This window comes from Urocitellus parryii, chromosome 11 (assembly GCF_045843805.1).
Source record: "Urocitellus parryii isolate mUroPar1 chromosome 11, mUroPar1.hap1, whole genome shotgun sequence".
Taxonomy (NCBI): domain Eukaryota; kingdom Metazoa; phylum Chordata; class Mammalia; order Rodentia; family Sciuridae; genus Urocitellus; species Urocitellus parryii.
The window spans coordinates 69,730,287-69,748,600 of record NC_135541.1 but is presented as its reverse complement, the minus strand read 5'-3'; the positions used below and the strand labels follow the sequence as shown (position 1 = coordinate 69,748,600).

The 18,314-nt window shown below is 38.2% G+C and overlaps 1 pseudogene; it reads left to right on the top strand.

Moving 5' to 3' along the window:
• The first annotated feature begins 3,983 nt into the window (after window positions 1-3,983).
• On the top strand, window positions 3,984-17,047 carry LOC113176953 (guanylate-binding protein 3-like; annotated as a pseudogene).
• Window positions 17,048-18,314: the final 1,267 nt, after the last annotated feature.

Below are 18,314 nucleotides of genomic sequence, written 5' to 3'. Positions count from 1 at the left end.
CAATCCCTGACAGGTGGTGCAAGTGTGTAAAGGGGAGCTTCTGGGGATGACCTGGAGACAGTGCACATTGTCCGTACCCTCAATGGGCAGCAGGTCCCACCCCCCAAAGACTTCTTACTATCTGCAGAAGGATAAGGGGCTTTGCCATCAAGCTCTGTGCAAGTCAGTGAACCCATTTCCTAGGGAACTCAGATTGCCCACGAGTGTCATGGTATGCTCAGGGATGCCGTCAGTCAACCCATCACAATGTGGTATTGTATCAACACCTGATTTAACGGTAGGTTCTTGGGCAGGGGAAATGTGTGCTGACCTGTGAGAAATGACAGAGCAACTTCAGATTCTGTTCCTAGGCCATGAGAACTTCCCCACAACCCCGTGCCTCATCTCACAAACTGTTTCCTGCTTCTTCAGAAACTGTGAAACCTCAATGGTTCATCCAGGAAGAACTGAGTAAAGTTTCGATTTCAGTTCTATTCATCTTCACTTGTTTTTTTTGTTTTTTTTTTGGGGGGGGGTGGGGTAGCTGTAATACCCTGTTTGTTTTCAGCTTCTAAGAAAAACGGTAGATTTTTGGAGGAGCCAGGTGCACAAGCAACTGAGAACCCCTCCTCTGAGTGCTGAGCCCTTGCCAGGTGAGTGAGCTGTGGAACTGGCTCCCCATGAACTTGTCAACTAAAAACATCAGTGAATTCCCCAATGCAAACTCCACTCACGGATTGCACTGGAGAGTGAAGGAAAACCATTCACGGCCACTGGGAATGGTCACACGGGAATTTGTCACAAAAGGTTCTGTGCCCCCACACCCAGCTTAGAGGTGCTCTTCTCTACAGAGGCAGCAGGGAGGTGAAGTGTGCTCCCTCCTCCTGTCCTCAGTGGTCTCCTGACTTATTCCTATACCTGCCCTCAACACAGTCCATGAGAACCTGCATTCTCTCTCATTTTCCTGGAGGCCTTAACTTATTCCCTGCTTATGTTCTTCTGAGAACTCGTCATTATCAGATCATAGTTAATTAGTTTTGTTTATTATCTGTTTCTCCACTAGAATAGAGATCCTTGAGACAGGAATTAACATTCATTTAGTACACTCTTTGATAATGGATCTCTTGAGCAGTATCCAGAACATGGCAAGGATTCAAAAAATATTATTTGACTTAATGAGAAGAAATTCTTTTGTAATGCCTAATAATAGTTCTAAACATTGCTCATCTCTTACTATTTTTTATTCTTCCTCCTTTTACCCCAAAATGTTAATATTCTCAGGGCTCTGTTATCAGTGTTTTGCTTTCCTCAATCTCTTCTCAAATATCTCAGGCAATATGTTCTTCCTCTCTCTCCACATTGTTTTTTATTGGTGCATTGTAGTTGTCAATAATGATGGGATTTGTTTTCACATAGTTGTACATGCACACAATATAATAATATAATTTGGTCCATTTAACTCCCCAGCACTCTTCTTGACCTCCTGAGTTTGACTTATTTTGCTTAACATAATGGTCTCATGTTCTATTCATTTTCCTGCAAAATTGTGGCTGAATATAGCTACAGTGTGCACATATACCACATTCTCTTTATTCGTTCATTTGTTGATGGTTACCCAGGCTAGTTCCATAGTTTGGCTATTGTGAATTGTGCTGCTATAAACATGGTTATAGGTGTATCACTATAGCATGTTGACTTTAATTCTTCAGGGTGAATACTGAGAAGTGGTATAGTTGGCTCATATAGTGATTCAATGTCTAGTCTTTTGAGGAAACTTGATACTGATTTCCACAGAGATTGTACTTATTTACTGTCCCACCAACAGTGTAAAAGTGTTCTTTCCTCTCCACACCCTCTCCAGTATTTATTAGCATTTGTGTTCTTGATGACTGCCATTCTGAGTGGTATGAGATGAAATCTCAGTGTAGCTTTGATTTGCATTTCCCTAACTGAAAACCATGTTGACCATGTTTTTGTGTATTTGTTGGCCATTTGTATTTCTTCTTTTTAAAGTGTCTGTTTGGTTTATTTGTCCATTTATTTGCTTGTTTCTTAATTTATATATTTTGGATATTAATCTTCTGTTGGAAGTTTAGCTAGCAGAGATTTTTTTCCCCATTTTTTAGGTCTTTTTCTTCACATTCTTGTCTCCTTTTATGGGCAAAAGGTTTTTTACATTTTATGTCATCCCATTAAGTAACACTTCACCTTATTTCCTGAGCTTTAGGGGCCCTATTGAGAATGTCATTGTTTGTGTCTATATGCTGAAGTGTTGACCCTATGTTTCTTCTAGGAGTTACATAGGTTTTAGTCTTATTCTTAGGTCTTTGATGCATTCTTAGTCAATTTTTGTGAAAGATGAGAGGTAAGGGTATAGTTGAAAGGAAAGTGACCACAACATTCAGAGCAACCAAAAGATCTTTATTGCAGCAGTGCAACAAAGAGAAAAGAAAGAAGGAAAGAAGGAGAGAGAGAGAGAGAGAGAGAGAGAGAGAGAGAGAGAGAGAGAGAGAAGAGAAGAGATGAACAGGGAGAGAGCAAGAGCAAGAGAGAGACAAAGAGCGCGTGCAAGAAAGACAGAGAGCAAGAGAGAGAGAGCAAGAGAGAGGGGGGCCTGGCAGGAGGGAGTTTTTATAGCCCAAATCTAATGGGGCCTCTGGGTCTGCAAGCTGCCTTGTTGGCCCAAGGGGGGTTGAGTGCTCAGCCTTGAGCGGGACTTGACACAAACAGGTGATAAAGGACCAGATAGAGGGGGGTTTGAGTGCATGGGCTATCTTGCAGCCAACATCTGTTCAGCCTGCCCTGCAGACAACACAGTTCAGCCTGCTCTGCACCCAACAATAGTTTCAATCTCACTATAGGTAATCAGTTCTCCAAGCACTGTTTGTTAACAAGACTGTCTTTTTTCCAAGGTGTGTTTTTGGCAACTTTGTCAAGGCCCAGATGACTGTATTAGTATGTGTTTGTTTCTGTCTCTTCTAATTTGTACCATTGTTCTATGTAGCTCCTTTTATGCTTGTAAAATCAGTTTTTTTCCTATAGCTCTGTCATATAATTTAAAGTCAGGTATTATGATGCCTCCAGAATTACTTTTTCTTTTTTTTTCATTTGCTTACAAATGTTTTGACTATTCTGCTATTCTGGCTCTTTTATTCTTTTTAATTAATTTTAGGACTCTTTTTTCCTAGTTCTGTGTAGAATGTCTTTAGTATTTTGATGGAGATTATATTTAATGTATATATTACTTTGGATAGTATGGACATTTTCACAATATTAATATAATTAATTAATTATGATTATTATAATTAATATAAAATCATATTATTATAATTAATATAAAATTATATTATTATAATTAATATTTTAAAAGTCACTGATTCATGAACATGGGAGTTCTTTTCATCTTCTGAGGTATTCTTCAATTTCTTTCTTCAATGTTCTATAGTTTTCATTGCAGAGGTCTTTCACCTCCTTGGTTAGATTTATTCCAAAGTAGGTTTTTGTTTTCTTTTTCTCCTTTTTTTAGGTTATTATGAATGGATTTTTTTTCCTGATTTCTTTGTCAGCAGATTTATTGTTGTATATAGGAAATATATTGATTTTTGTATGTACAGATTTTGTAACCTGCTACTTTGCCAAATGTTTATTAGCTCTAGCAGTCTTTTGATGGTGTGTTTGGATCTTTTAAGTATAGGATTATATTGTCTACAAACAGTGATAATTCGACTTATTCCTTCTTGATTTTTATTCCTTGTATTTTGTTCTCTTGGCAGGCAACATTTTTTGAGTCCTTAGAGGAAATACAAGATAATGTACATAAGTCATCTATACTAGGACTTAACACGCTAGATAATGTTTTTCCTTTTAAAAACATACAAAATGTAGAAAGTTAATGTAAACTTTCCACAAGCAGAGAATTGACATGTAAGTGCCTCGAATAGCCATCAGAGATGGCTTCAAGATCCTGGGATTCACTGAGTGGCTTTTCAGAGTTACAGGTGACCATGGCATTTGAATCTCCTATGAAGACCCCCATTTGTTTAGTGGGAAACAGGAATGAGCAGCTGACAGTGAATTCAGAAGGCTTGAGGATTCTTGAAAATATATGTCAGCCTGTGGTGGTGGTGTCCACTGTAAGGACATATCGTACGGGGAAATTCTACCTCATGAATCATCTTGCAGGACAGAATCATGGTGAGTGTGGTCCTGGGGCAAGGGCAGTTGCTTGGAACCACAAATAGGACAAACTGATCTCATTTTCTCTAGGGTCATATAAAGGAAGAGGCAAATCAATCCTTCCACTAAGGAAAATTTCTAATTCTTACCAGCATATTTATAACCTCTCACCTGTCCAAAATTATCTCATTCTTTGTCCATTAATAAAGAGCTCTCCAACCTTATCAAAATATCTGCTTCACTGTTCTTCCTGATGCCATCCACTCTCACCTTCTCTGAGACTCTGGCATTCACTCCCTTTCCCTCATCTGAATCCTTTTGTCCAAGCAATATGACCATTTGACATAGCATGCAAATATAGTTAATTTTGTCCTTTAAAAAAATGGATGGGCAGAAAGATGCACAGTAAGATCTCTCTATATCCAATGTTCAAATTGAGCTACCCATCCATTTTTCCTCAATTTATAGCAAATCTTTGATAAATTAGCATGCTGCTTTCTTTACTTAGTCTTTTGTAATATGCAAAATATAACAGAGTAAAAGCATAAATATACAACATATTTAATAAATATAAAGTGAATAATTATGTAATCACTATCCAGATCAGGAAACAAAACCTTACCAACATTCAAAAGCCAAATCATCCTCTCACACTGTCACCAAAGCTCATCAATATTTTGGTTTTCAGGGCACACTCTACTCTTGCTTCTAAATAATGATTCTGTAGTTTATTATACATACTACAGGATACCTTAGTTTGGTCTTCTTTTGACTTTTATATAAAACAGACTTTGGTGTGTGTATTTTTGTGTGTCTTTCTTCTTTTGCTCAAGAAGAAGTTTATGTGCATCCTCTGTTTGACACACATATCTGTAATTTATTTGTTTTCAAATGAATTTACACTGTAGTATGCTTATGTCTGAGGATACCACAATTTATTTATCCATTTGTTGTTGATGAGCAGTGGTATTATTTCCAGGTTTTATCTTTAATGAATAAGGTAGTTATAAATATTCTCATATTCTCAAATTGATATCTTGGTGAACATGTACAAAAACTTCCCTTGTTCAACAACTAGTTGAACTCAGCTTGAAGCCAGAGGACACTGGAGCTTTTCCTGGTCAGATAAAAATATGTGGGAAAATACTGGTTTATAGAGTTTACACTAATTCTGTAACGTGAAAGAATTTGAGCACTTGAAAGAATGAGGCGAATTGGGGTCACAGAGTGTTTTTGAGAAAGATAGACAACACTTGTATTGATTTATCCTTGTGAAATAGTAGCAAATACTACCTTGCTCAACACTGTACATTCCTACAGATTTAACCCCTGTAACCCCTGGCAGCTTTACCTCTCAGTTTCACTCCAGGTTATCTTCTCCTCTTCCCTCACAGGCTTCCCCCTGGGTTCCACAGTGAGGGCTGAAACCAAGGGCATCTGGATGTGGTGTGTGCCCCACTCCAGCAAGCCAAACCACACCCTGGTCCTCCTGGACACTGAGGGTCTGGGTGATGTGGAAAAGGTGAGGCAGAGAATGTGCTGTACTCTTTATTCATGTGTCATTCAATTGGTCACCTCAGTCCGACATCTGAGATATATTCTTGTACTTGCAATCCAATTATGAATAATGAGGCTACTAAATTCCATTTCCTCAAACTTCTCTAGCTACCTAAAATACTTTGGTTGTTTGAGTCATTTGTTTTTTACTGTCAAATAACCTGACAAGAACAATTTTAGGAGGGACAGTTTATTTGGGGATTCATGATTTCAGAGGACTTGGTCCATAGATAGCTGGCTCCCTTTGGGGATCAAAGTAAGGCTGCAAATCATGATGGAAAACTTCGGTGGAGGGAAATGACTCACATGTTGATCAAGGAAGAGAAAAAGACTCCACTCATCAGATACAAAATATGTACCTCAAAAGTACGCCCTCAGGGACCCACATCCTCCAGGCACACCTTCCCCACCTTCAGTTACCTCTCAATTAATCCCCTTAGGGCATTGATTCACTGATTGGGTTAAGGCTCTCATAACCCAATCATTTCTCCTCTGAACCTTTTTGCATTGTTTCACACATAAGCTTTTGGGGGACACCTCACATGCAAAAAAATAACATTGGTAAATTAAGACAGATCTTATTTTTAACACTGAGATGTGAAATTTAATTTAATAAATATACATCAAACAACTGAAGTCCAAGGCTCCGTGCTAAGTGCTACAAATCTATCAGTCAATAAGGTAAAGACCTAGAGTCTCCTTTTAGAGACAAGAAATATGGAATGAGATCAGTATAAGGAAAAGATGCAAAAAGTGGGAAACTGATCCAGCCATGAGAGTTAGGGAAAGCTTCCTGAAGAAAGCTCTAATCTGTGGAGTCAGTGGGTTTGGTAACATTAAAAGTAGAGGCCATGGGGCTGGGGATGTGGCTCAAGCAGTAGCATACTCGCCTGGCATGCGTGCGGCCCGGGTTCGATCCTCAGCACCACATACCAACAAAGATGTTGTGTCCACCGAGAACTAAAAAATAAATATTAAAAAAAATTCTCTCTCTCTCTCTCTCTCCTCTCTCACTCTCTCTTAAAAAAAAATAGAGGCCATGAAAAAAGCTTTTGGCAAAGGAATCTATTTAAATAATCTTCAGAAGAATTTCAGCTTCATCATTAAGATTTTAGTCCGGGTCTCTGAGCTCTGGACATGAAATTTTCACTGTCTAAAAGCATGAGCTAGATCCAATAAAATTATAGCAAATGGCAAAACTTTAGGTGTTTAATCTTTACACAATTAGTTGAAATCAGTCTTTTTACCTAATTTATATTAGTCTGAATCTATGAAAGTAGCAGCAGTAGATCTTTGGCTTCAGTACTGCACATTTGGTAAGGGGGCAGGGCAAGGAAGGAAAGCATAGACTTAGAAATTCTGAATTTAAAAATTTAGAAATTCTGAATTTAAAAATTCAGTTTTGCGTTCTCAGTTGTCCTCTCAGTAGAATACCAGTATGGATGATTGATTTGTAATATGTTGTGGTTTGCATAAAACCGTTTCTTTATATCTAATTACAATTGTCAAGAGACAAAATGTAAAGGATCACCTGTGGAGTAATACCTGTGAGGAGATGCGCAAAAAACAGACACAGACACAAAGAGTACAAGTGACCAGACAGGATGGAGCAGAGTGAAGTGAAGTGGTGAAGAAGAAGTGCAGAAGTGTCCTCTCCTCCCTGCCTGGGGTTTATTAACTCAAAGAACACATACCTCCCGTTACCATGACTATATTCTAATTAGTATTTCTTTAACCCTGAGTGCTAGCTAACTGATATAAGGTCCAGGTTAGAATAAACAGGGGGCCCCTATTCTCTAGGGGCATTACCATGGTGACCAGATAATGCCTGCATAGTTGTCTTATTACCTCAGAAGGAGGAGGCTGGGCATCCCAGGTCTGGGAAACAGGGTAAACTTGTGAAGGAAAATGCTTTGTCAGCCAGGCATCCTGTGCTTTTGCACAGGAGTTTCCTAGTAGCTAGGTATCTCTGTGTCTTTGCACAGGAACTTCCTAGTCACCAGCATGCCACCATCACAAAGTTTGTAGACTCCAATTTCAAACACAGAATTCCCACAACAAAAAACAGAACATAAATCAATGGCAGCAGAACTACTATACAACTGGTAACGGGATTTGAGTAGCATCTGGATCTATTTCAAAGCCTTTTAAGTCTTGCCATTAATATCATTTAGGTCTCTGTTTTCACTCTGGCCTGCACACTCACTTCAGTGAAATAAAAGAACTCTGTGCTCTAACAACTGAGGCTTGCTGCTGCTAATCCTTCCACTTGCTGGACCCCTGCAAATTCCACAATTCCATATTCTATCAGCTCTTCAAAACTCAGCTAATGACTTCTTGTTCTGAATTCTCAGAGCAATTATTCACATTTATGGACCTCCCCACCCCACTGTTTCCTTTTATTTCTTCTTCCTTCCTTCCTTCCTTCCTTTCTCCCTGCCCCTCCCTCTTTCTTTAAAATAATTTTGGTTCCCTCTCCTCACAGATTATCATTTGGTCTGTGTTTGTATGTGTAATGTGTACCTGCACCTCTATAAAGTGATATTCCTGTGAGCAGAGACTGTCAGAACTTTGTATCTACAAAACCAAATGCAGGGTGTGGCATTTTGTCAGATGTCAAAAAAAGTGTTTTTCAACTTAATTGAAATGTGATTGCATCCTTACTACAGCCATGATGAAGATGAAATTTGTCGTGAGTTATTGCCCAGTTATTATGAGACACCTACTATGTCTTAGGTATTTTATTAACTATTTTATGCACATTGAGAATGAATTTCATTTATCTTCATAGCTACACAAACTAATATTCTGAGAGAGACAAATGTAAATATCAATAACAGGATTTAAATCTAGCATTATCTTAAAATTCTGTTATTTCACCTATATTCAGAAAGAGTACAGCTAAAAGAAAGAATGAATAACTTTAAATGAACAAATGAATGAAGAGTAGACTTCTAAGTTCTTCTCTCGTGTGCTTCCTGGGGTAACCCTAAGAATGACTCCTGGATCTTTGTCCTGGCAGTGCTTCTTAGCAGCACCTTTGTCTACAACAGCATGGGAAGTATTGACCACCATGCCCTGGAGCAGCTACAGTATCCTTCCAAGAACCAATCAGTCATGTCTTATCGAGGGAGGTTAAGAGAATAGCAACTGAGACTGTTCCTTCTATCTTCTAACTTGATTGTCTTGGTTGAGTAAGAGTAGACTCTGAGGGAAAAAAAAAAAGGAATGTACATAAAACTTATTGCTAAGTGATCTGGAAATTGTTTCTCATTCCTTATCTAAGATCCCAGCTATGTGACTGAACTAACACAACTAATCAGGGCAAAATCTGACCCCACACCAGATGAAGTAGAGGACTCCTTTGAGTTTGTGAGTTTCTTTCCAGACTTTGTTTGGACTGTTCGAGATTTCGCACTGGAACTGAAGTTGAATGGACACCCCATCACAGAAGATGAGTACCTGAAGAATGCTTTGAAGCTGATTTCAGGTATCCAAAGGTAACCTTGGTGCGGGGAGTTTCAATTAGGAGGTGGGATCAGCTAAGCCTTGTCTGTCAGTGCTCAATATAACTGTTTATTTGAGACTGGAATTGAGGCTCTTGTTAATGGTGATGATGATTGAGAGGGGTCCATGATTTTCATATTTATTTTATAATAATCTTCAGAGGCTAAGATTTAGATTTACTAAGGAGATTTAGGCTCAATGTTGTACCCAATAATTTTAGAACAATCAGTACCATGAAAATTGTGAGGATTACACTCAATGCCATCACTTTTACGGCTCATATATTTGTTACTTATGAAGTCTAATTGCTCCTCATATTTTGAGGAAAAGAGTTTATCAACCTAGAAATAAGTAAACCTAGAATCGCAGGAAATGTAAGGACCTACTTTAAAAGATATTTCACTCATTATTCCAAAGTATATAGTAACATTCTTCAGGGAAAAGATGTTTGTCTAATAAATCGTTCATGGGGGCGGGGGCCAGGAACCCAGTGATACTGTCTAAGTCTTCATTTTACCTTTTTGACAACATCACCTTATTTATCCCACAAACTTACATGGTGTCATTTTACTATTTAGCAGAGTAGATAAGTACTGTTAATAAATTCTTTGAATTAACATTTATTTTGCACAGCTGATTTATGCCACAGAATCTCTATGAGACAAAGTCAAATCCAAAATAATACAACATCAAGAATTACACATCACATTGAAATGCACTTTACTTTGGAGTTTTCTGTGGAAGGAAATTCTAGACATAATTATGGTGTGTGAATTTGGGGCTTTGATTTTGAAGCATTTTCTCTACAGTTCTGGGTATCATCTGTCCTCTTCATGTTACTTTTCCCAGCAACATCTTGTCCTTATTTCTAGCATTACCTTAGTGAAGAGCCCACATCTTATTTATCACATGGGACTGCAATATCAGAAAAGTCTTTCTGATAATCTTTGTGATTAATCAGTCGTTTCAATCTTTTAATAATTAATTTATCTGCCATGATGCAAAGGGTAAGGAGACGATTTATAGGTTTCTCCACCTATGATGAGTATCTGTCTCCCCTTCCTCTCCAAAAGTACTTCAAGTTAACTTAACACTGCTTCTTTATGATTGAATGAAGGAAGATCAGTGGCTTGGGAGCTGCAGTTAGGCAAAGATTCTTAGAAAAGTCCTCAATCCCTTTTCCTACAGGCTTGTATACTCAATGAGTGTTCTTTTTTACAGGAAAGAGTGAGAAAATCCAAAATTTCAACAGGTCTAGAGAGTGTATCAGATGTTTCTTTCCAAAACGAAAGTGCTTTGTCTTTGACTTGCCTAAGAGTGACAGAAGCCTTTATCACATTGATAAAGTTCCACAAAACCAGCTGGAAAGAAATTTTCATGTGTAATCAAAAAATTTCTGTTCCTATGTCTTCACCAAGGCAAAGACCAAGACCCTGAGAGGGGGAATCATTGTCACTGGAAATTGTGAGTTTCTGTTGTCCCAGTGCGTGTCTCTGGGGGGGTCAGTATGTATGATAACACTGTGATTCTTTTGTGAGTTTGTCAGTAATTCTGTTTGCTTTTGTAAGAAATGTGGAGAAGCAGGCATTCATGCCACACACAGAAATAAATTTTTCTCAAAGTTTTCATACCTGAGGACTTGTTGAAGCTTAACACATCTCACAAAATTAGTATATTAAGGATACCATCAGAAGCTACTACTAAGGAGAGAAAATCTGCAAGTTGAGGGAAAGTCACATAGGATTAAATGTTTCTCAATGAGAATATACAATATATTTTATGAATTGAAAGTAGTGAGAACGAAACTAGCAGGTCATGAGTCCCAGGCCTGCTCATTTTTTTTTTTTGAGAAACAAAGCTAAACAGCACTGGCTTCAGGAACATGTGGTCTATGCAATCCTGCAGTCCCCATGTGCAGATGAGACTATTCTTGTTTCAAAACTCTACATTGCTTTCTGTAAATTTCTGATGATATTTATTATAAGAAAACATGCATTTTAATTTTAGATCAAGACTCACAAATTGTGTCATTTACTTCCTCTAATAATTTTTTTTTATTTTAAACAGAGAAGTATTTTTCTATAAGACACTAAACAGTTATTGGTTGCAATCAGTAATTGTGTAATGGGGTGAATGTGAGAACTCTAAAAGAAGGAATATATAGGAAAAACAAGGTTATTAAATAGTGATTGATTCATGGAGGGCAGGACAAAGGAAGAACAGAACCTATAGTAGAAGAAGAGGAAGTAGAGTTTTTGTGATTCTTTTTTATATAATGCCAATACTTAAAGCTTGTAAAAATGATGAGTAAGATTTTTCATGTACTCCATGTCACTTAGGGTTGGGGACTCTGGTGGAAACCTGTGTAAATGCCATCAACAAAGGAACCATTCTTTGCTTGGAAAACAGTGACCACTCTGGCCCAGTGTGAGAACTCAGCAGCCCTGCAGAAGACAGCCGACTACTACAGTGAGCAGATGGCCCAGCGGGTGCAGTTCCCCACAGACACACTCCAGGAGCTGCTGGAGGTGCACACAGCCTGTGAGAGGGAAGCCATCGCAGTCTTCATGGAGCATTCCTTCAAGGAGGACAAGCAGGAGTTCCAGAAGAAGCTGGTGGTAATTGTCTTTTTATTCATCCTCCCTGATTCCTCTCCTTCTGGAATGAGACTTGGACTCCACTCTTTAGATTCCAGAGTTTGCATCATTCTCATCATAGAAAGAACTGGTTTTGGTTTTTTGTTTTTGTGGGCAACTGAGCTCTTCAGGATACTGTGCATCCTTTCTCTAAAAGATGGCACTTAATTTGTATTGCTGCAAAACAAATTATCAAGCAGTTAGCAGCTTAAAGCGAAATGAAAGTGTTAGCTCACAGTCAGATGTCTGCACAGGGTGTGTGAGTGCTCTTCTCAGTGCGCCACCCACTTAAAATAAGGACTCAAATTGCCTTAGTTTTCACCTTGGTGCTCTGGGGAAGCCCTCTCCACTTTGAAACAAGCAAGCACCCTTCAAAACCTTGAAACTAATGTCTGAAATATGATATGTCAAGAGCCTTGTAAGGTTTTGAACAACCAATAGTAATAAAAAAAACCTTCTCTAGCCTCTCTGATTTTCTCTTATGCCACAGTATGAGAAAACTGCTTTTAAAAGTTTGTGTGATTAGATGATGTCCTATGGAGTACTCTCCATTTTTTTAAAAAAAAGTCAACCTGTGCTATGTAACATATTAGAATCACAGAATTAATATCCATCATATTCATAGGCCCAGGGACAAAGAAGGGTGTGGACACCAAGGGAGGAAACTCTCAGAGACTGCCTAATTCTGCTGACAAAAGGCACCTTCACTGGAAGTTTGACTTTTAGTCCATCTGGAACTGACAGAACACCAACAAAAATCTCTTAGAAAATCTAGTGGATTGTAATTTACAAGTATAAACAATCAAAACATTCTTTCCTGAATCCTCACACGTTTAAACCCTCACTGAAATAATTTATGAAGGGTTCAAAATTCTGTTCAGAATACACTCAACTCATTCCTTGGAGAATTATGTGCCATGTACATAATTTCAACCACAGCAATCCATATTCCCTGAAAAATTTACTTCTAGTCCAAATTTATTTTTTTATTAGTTATTTTACTGTTTATGTCTTCATTAATATTATAGCTGAATAAGCCATCAAGTTTATATCTTCCAACTCCATCATTTTACAGAGATCGGAGTTGACCCTAAGGAAGTTAAGATAATTTTCCATTGCACAGAGAATTGACCAGACCTGGGACTGAAGTATGTCTCCCAACTCCTTTCCATGTCCCAGATCACTCTGAGGCTGTCAGATGGCTTCTTCCCAGGGGATCTCAGTTGGATCACTTTATTCCCCTACATTTCCCTTCCAGGACATCATAGAAAGAAAGAAGGAAGCTCTCTTGCTGCAGAATGAGGAGGAATCTTCTGAATACTGCCGGGATTGGCTGATGTGGCATTTAGAGCCCCTAATGCTAAGCATTTCAAGAGAAGAGTTCTCTGTTCCTGGAGGCCACAGTTTCTACTCAGGAGCAAAGAAGGCAATAGAGCAGCACTACAGGCAAGTGCCCAGAAAAGGAATAAACTTAAGAAAGGAATAAGGGCATTTGGGGGGAAGGCCAACAGAGTGTGGTCAGAAGGTCTGTGTTGTTCCCTCACAAACTCTAAGCTCATAGAACCATTTGTGAAACTAAGGCAGAGAATGGCAATATGTTGACATTTATATCATTTTGTATTCACTATTCATTAGACACCCTTCAATAAACTGAAAATAGTTCTTCCCAGAGAGGATTTAGAACAAGGAATTCTGGTGAAACCAACTATTTCTTTTATTTACTCAGAATGATAGTGTTTTTAGGCCAAGTAAGAAGATACAATAGGAAAGCAATAACTTTGTTCTCATAAAATGTATCATACTTTAAGTGGGTAAAGTAATATTCAATAGGATATAGTGTATTAACACTAAATTTTAATGGTAATTGGGTGTGTGCTGATAGTAACATTGAGGATGATGATGACCATTTGTTAACAGACATTGAACATTCACTTCCTATACCAGGTACAGTTTCAGGTCATTTTCTTGCAATACCAACTTAATTCTGGTATTAAATTGGTCATGGAAACTACGTGGTACTGTCTTCCACATTTATGCAGTAAAGAAATGTAGAGCATGAGGATCTTATAAGTGGCTGAAGATCATACAGCCAGCCAGTGACACAGCTGATAGGGCAGCCTTTAGAAACTCAGAACTCTTTTCTTCTTTTGAAATCCTCCTGCTGTTTTCCATGATGGCTGCAGCACTTCACATCCCCCCAGCTGTTCTACAAGGCTCCCTTTTCTCTACATCCTCAGTAACTTCTGTTCTCCTTTGGCGTATTAATAATAACCACCCTCACAGGTATGCTGTGATCTCATTGTGATTTTTACTTGTTTTTCACTGGTATTAGTGATGTTGAGCACTTTTACAACTATCTGTTTGACATTTGAATTTCTTCTTTTGAAAAATGTCTATTCAGATTCTTTCCCCACTTTTTAATGAAGTCATGTATTTAAAAAAAATCTATTGTGTTGTAGGAATATCTAAAATACTTTGTAATTAACCTCTTATGAGATGAATAGTTTGCAAATATTTTCTCCTTTCATGTACCTTTCATTTTGTTGATAGTTTCTGGGCTGTGAAGAAACTTTATATTGATGCATAGGCCCTTATTTATTTTTGCTTTTGTTGCCTGTTCTTTTGGTTTAAATGCACAAAATCATTGAGAAGGCAAATGTCAGTGGGTATTTCACCTAAGTTTTATTCTAGGCATTTTACAGTTGTAGGTCTCATGTTAAATCTTTCATTCATATTAGTTCATTTTTATATAAGGTATAAGACAGTGGTCCAATTCCATTCTTTCCTACCTCTTTATTCTGTTCTACTGGAGTTTGTGTTGATTTTTATACCAATACCATGCAGTTGTGATTACTAAATAATACAATTATATATGTCATATATGTGACAGAATATTATTCAGTCTTTAAAAAAAAGCCCTACCAATGATAACAACATGGATTACCCTGAGAATATTGCACTAAAGGAAATGAGCCAGACACAGAAAGACAAATGCTCTATAGTTCACATTCAGTGGCACCATAACATACATCTATAGATGAGTAAGCCCTGCCCACCTGATGTACAAATGTGACTGTAGACAAAATAATCTGTTGTGTACCTGAATGTTACTAAGAGTAGACCTCGTCATTCTCATGAATATAGAAGAATGTAACTGTGATGTAATCAATATGAAAATTGGCTTGATTGTAGGAACCATATATCAATGCAGACATATATTAAACATCATGTTGTACACCTGCAATGTATACAATTTTTATTTTTTAATCTCAACAAAGATGAAAAGAAACTCAGAAGTCAGCCTAGAAAAGTTTCATGGTATAGATTGGGAGATACTAGTCAAGGAAACTGTAGATGTGATCCTAGTTAAGAAACCCTAGATGAGATGGAGAAAAAGGATGTGCACATACCACAAACAAAAGACAGGATATATTTCTAGACCTGCTCCTTCATCTAACCAGGGCTGCAACCTGGGGTGGCAGGTGGGGAGCATTCATGAGAGAAGAGGCTGCAAAGCTAGGATGGAGGCTGCTATACAAGGTTTTCATGTCTCAGCAAAGAGCATGAACTTCCATTGTTACACTGAAGGAAAGAAATCTCTATGGGATCATAACTAAGAATGCAAATTTTAAAGTCAGTTTTATGGTTTTATGGAATAATACCATCCTCATCTGAATACCAGATCTTTGATACCTAAAGTGTTTTTGTTTGTTCTTGGTTCCCCAGGCAAAGGAGGTCCTCCAGAGCTTCCTACACTCTCTGTCTGCCATAGAAAAATCTATCCTGCAGTCAGATAAAGCCCTCACTGATGGACAGAAGGCCATAAGAGGTACAGGGGAGATCATAGCTTTCAGAGGAAGGCAAGGTTCCTGCACAGACCTTGACTAACTGGACAGGAAAATCTTCCTGAAACCAGAAGCTTCTTCCTGCTATTGAGCACAGGCTCTGCTAAATCTGAGAGCAAGAGGGGAGTCCAGCAAATAGTTTTCCATCACATTTGCAAACATCGTCTTGCTGTTGTGGCTATTGGGCAAATTGAGAGATTTCCCTCTTGCCTGTTCTGAAATCACCTTGGTGTGCTAACCTAGGAGGCTAGAATGCAAGCCTGTTGTTTCTTCTCTCTTCTAAAATCTCTGTGGAGCAGACGAGCGAGCAAAGAAGGAGGCAGCTGAGAAGGAACAGGAGCTGCTAAGACAGCAGAGAAAGAGTAGCAGGAAAGGATGGAGGCCCAAGAGAGAAGCTTCCAGAAAAATATGGAACAGCTTAAGGAGAAGATGGAGAGAGAAAGGGAGAACATTCTGAGAGAGCAGGAAAGGGTGCTGGAGCACAAGCTGAAGGTGAGTCTCTACAGGGCCTGACATACACTGCCTGATTTCTCAGGATGGGATGGGACAAGATGTTAGATGCAGACAGCATTCCAAAGGGACACTCAGAAGGCAAATGTTTGACACAGACACCTCAAGTGCACCTGGATCCTAATGAAGCCCATAAATCTATGAGACTCCAGCACTTTGTATATTTGGAGGGTACAGATAATAGACTTTGGAAGGTACAGATAATAACCCCCTGGTGGTGGATTACTCTTTGTTGAGATTATGTGCCCCAATTGAGGAGGATTCTGGCACAACCATCCAAGAGACCTGAAACAGATCCTTCTGGTCTGTATGCATCAGATTTGGCCTCATATAAAATTAGGACAGTGAAAGATCAGAAATTGCTCCACTTGCTTCCGTGTCTTCCTGGTAAATCTATACAAGTAGAATAAAACAAACCTGTCTCACAACCAGGAGCTTGATGACTAGTGTTCTGTACAAGGGTAGCATTTCCCATGACTTGTTAGAGGGTCACAGCCATGCCACCTTGGTGGATGTGAGAATCAATCAGAATTCAACCTCATTCTCCCTGACACAGCATGCTTTGTGCTGGAATAAAATTCCTCCCCACCTCCAGTGAGTGTGAGGAAATCTCACAAGTGTGCCCTGGGTAGTGCCCCTCTTCAGGTCAAAGGTCTGGAAATACCAAAGAATAGTCTAAGGAATAGAGAAATAGACACACGTGCTTAACTGCTGAACTTCTTAAATCCAGAACTCTTGCAGTTAATAACCAGGGATTCTCAATAGTGGACTCTTCCTCTTTTATAGGTCCAAGAAGAACTGCTTATTGAGGGACTTAGAGAGAAGTCTGAGGCATGAACTACAGAGATAAATCTAAGAGAAGAGATTGAAACATGTAAAAAGATGACACCCTCGATATTTTCCCAGATTCTTGATATAACTCCCACTGTTTTCCTTGTAATAGTCCTTGGGACTGGTAAAACTAGTTGGAGTAGGTGTCAGAACCCGCTGACAATCTGTAATTCCTGGTACAGCAGAGATGCATAAAGAAAGACACAGCAGAGACGCATAAAGAAAGACACGCACACACACATCCAGTAGAGAATAAGCAGCACCTTTATTTCTTCCCTGCTTCTTTTATACAGCAAAAATGAAACACATCTTTCTGGCAGCTTGATCTTAGCAAGCATGGATAGACATTCTCAGAGTAACATTGTTCATGGTCACAGTGCTCCATATTTCTTATTATCTGAGTTGTAGTTAGTTAATTTCCGGGCAATCACATATCTATATCTATATAGGTTTTAAACTTGGTAGAACATTCTTTTCTCCCATCTCCTCAAGGCTGCAACAAGGACACAGCTCAAAGAGTTCATAGTTTCTCATAGAACCCCTTTGTTTTGCTAGGCACAGCAAAACTTAACTGTTTGTGTGCGTGAGTACACAGGTAGGGATGAAAATTATTAGTGCCATTAAGAGTAGCCAGAGGATTCATCATAGGAAATTATAAAATGAGGTGTCTTTTATTTTAATAGTATTTTACTATAGCTCCTTTTAAAGGAGATGGTGTCATATCAGCTTCATTCAAGAAAAATTTAAAAATAAAAAGTAGTTATCAAAGATATGAGTTTATCCCATGATTTTTATTGAATTGAAGAAATAAGAAACAACTAAGACAATAGGAAATGATTTTTAGAAATGGCTTAAGTAAAGCAAAAAGCTATATAGCCATGTGAAGAAAATATTTGCAATTCATATCTAGTCATAAAAGTTTTTTAAGTCATGATGAGCTCTTGTGGAAAATGACCAACAACCACATTGTTTAAATATAAAGAAACATGAAAAAAATTTCCTTTTTTCTAAACCTAATGTGCAAAATGAAACTGTGAAGGACATAGTTTTGCCTTCTTAATGGATAGTGAAGAACAGTTTTAATAATATACATCAAAAATTAAAATATACATATCTCTGATCTAGCAATTCCATGTACAGGAAATTCACTTATGTGTCTTTTCACCCAAATGAAAATGATTTTTGTAGTGGTTTACTTATTTCAGTGTCATGATGATTACAAAAGACTGGGAGCAATTGAAAGTCCCTGTGTCAGGTACTAATAAGATAAATC